Below are 2,168 nucleotides of genomic sequence, written 5' to 3'. Positions count from 1 at the left end.
TATATATATAGTCTTTATTAAGTTTAAGGTGAAGGACTGTTCACTAATAATGTTATATTTCTAGCCCTTATAATAATGTGGAGAGTTTCACAGGTTGGTTCTCACACACTTTCTTAAGACTCTCACAGTCTTTTTATTGTAAATACACACAACACTTACATCAACTGAAAAGATTTATTTTAAACACTCTGTGTGTGTGCGTGCGTGCGTGCGTGCGTGTGTGTGTGTGTGTGTGTGTGTATGTTGATTAACCACATCCTTTCACTGCAGCAGCAGATCACACCAACTGCAACATGGTTTGATTACACATGCATATGTAGCATTTATGAAGTAATGGAGGAAGGATGGTGACACTTGCTCCCCAACTTCACTACTCTTGTTTACTTATTTTGCACTCATAAAAATGGGGCACCAGCTTGTTCTTTATTGACCAACAAAACTTAATATATTCACTCTTTAATGATCAGAACTCCATTACTAAAGTAGAATGTGTTAATTACACGGAGTCCTGTAACATAACTGATGAATATATGGCCATATGAAGAAACTAAAGTTGTCTTTGAAATTTTATTTTAAAAAATGAACAATCAAACTAAGAATCAACAACTATAATGAACAATCTAAACAATAATTAATCACTCAAGGCTTAATTCTCTTTTATCTAAGGCAAAATTAACTCTTTGAGCAGTAATTATTTTGGTTTTGTGCACATATTTAGACAAAGTTTGACTATTTTGATGTTTAGTTTGATAGTTTGCTTTGGATTTTGGTTGAAATAAATTATTTAATGTGAGCAGATCAAGTCTTTATCATCACTGCAAGCCAGGAAATTATTTATCAAGTTGCATCAGCTAGACTAAGAGTTGCATTATGACCCCCGGTTTCGGCTCCTTACTGGGTCAGTTCAAGGGCACCAGTTCATTCAAGATAAAAATGAAACCTCTGAGTGGAAAAAAAAAAAAAAAAACGTACTGGTTTGCACAAGAAGAAGGCATTTATAAGAAGATGAGTGCTTCCTGCAGTCAGATATATAACCATCCAGCTTCAAAAAGGAATAGAAAAACTCTGACGGTTCAGTTTGAACTCAATTGACCCCGGTGAACAAAAAGTAGCTTCAATCATTGTATTATACAAACCAATGAGGTGCATGATGATGAACACATTGTGATTTGATCACTAATAAACTACATTGCTTGCACTCCCCAAAAACAGTTGCCACCAAAAAAAAAGGTCACACCCTAATATTTTGTTGGACCACCTTTGATTTGATTACAGCATGCATTTGCTGTGGCATTGTTTTGATAAGCTTCTGCAATGTCACAAGATCTATTTCCATCCAGTGTTGCATTAATTTTTCACCAAGATCTTACATTAATGACTAGGCACAAGGCATGATGGGTGCATCACTCCACCTGCCTCTTTTCTTACCCTGATGCGCACATCACTCTGAAACAGAGCAAATCTGGACTCATGAGACCACATGACCTTCTTCCATTGCTCCACAGTCCAATCTTTATGCTCCCTAGCAAATTGAAGCCCTTTTTTCCAGTTAGCCTCAGTGATTAGTGGTTTTCTTAAGGCTACACAGCTGTTCAGTCCCAATTCCTTGAGTTCCCTTCACATTGTGCATGTGGAAATGCTTTTACTTTCACTATTAAACATGGCCCTGAGTGCTACTGTTGTTTTTCTTCAATATGATTTCACCAAAAATTAAAGTGATCGTCAATCACGATCATTCAGAATATTTTCAGGCCACATTTCTTCCTCGAAGACGATGGGTCCCCTCTATCTTTCCAGGTTTTAATAACAAACCAATTTGTGAGCATGGACTTTGTTGGTTTTGAACCAGTTTGACATGACTGTCGACGAGGGAGAGGGAAGGTACCGGAGGAGGGTGTGTGCCAAAGAGACCATCTTAGCACCAACAAAACTGGTTTGTTCCACTTTGGCGTAAGCTGTTGGGGGAAGAATCAGTTTTGTGTTGTATGTTTCTTTGACTGATGAAGCCTTCTGGATGGAAGGTGAAATGTTTCAGCACACACAAAAAAAGAAACTGTCCAGATGACGTGACTGAAAATTGTTGGATTGTATACCTGGATTATTGAGCATGGACTTTGTTGTTTTTAATTATGTTTTGTGTTTTTATATTTTTATTGCATGTGCTATAA

The sequence above is a fragment of the Nematolebias whitei genome, chromosome 3 (genome assembly GCF_014905685.2).
Source record: "Nematolebias whitei isolate Nwh7 chromosome 3, NemWhi1, whole genome shotgun sequence".
In the NCBI taxonomy this organism is placed as follows: Eukaryota; Metazoa; Chordata; class Actinopteri; order Cyprinodontiformes; family Rivulidae; genus Nematolebias; species Nematolebias whitei.
The sequence above is the reverse complement of the archived record's forward strand: the minus strand, read 5'-3'. Positions refer to the sequence as shown.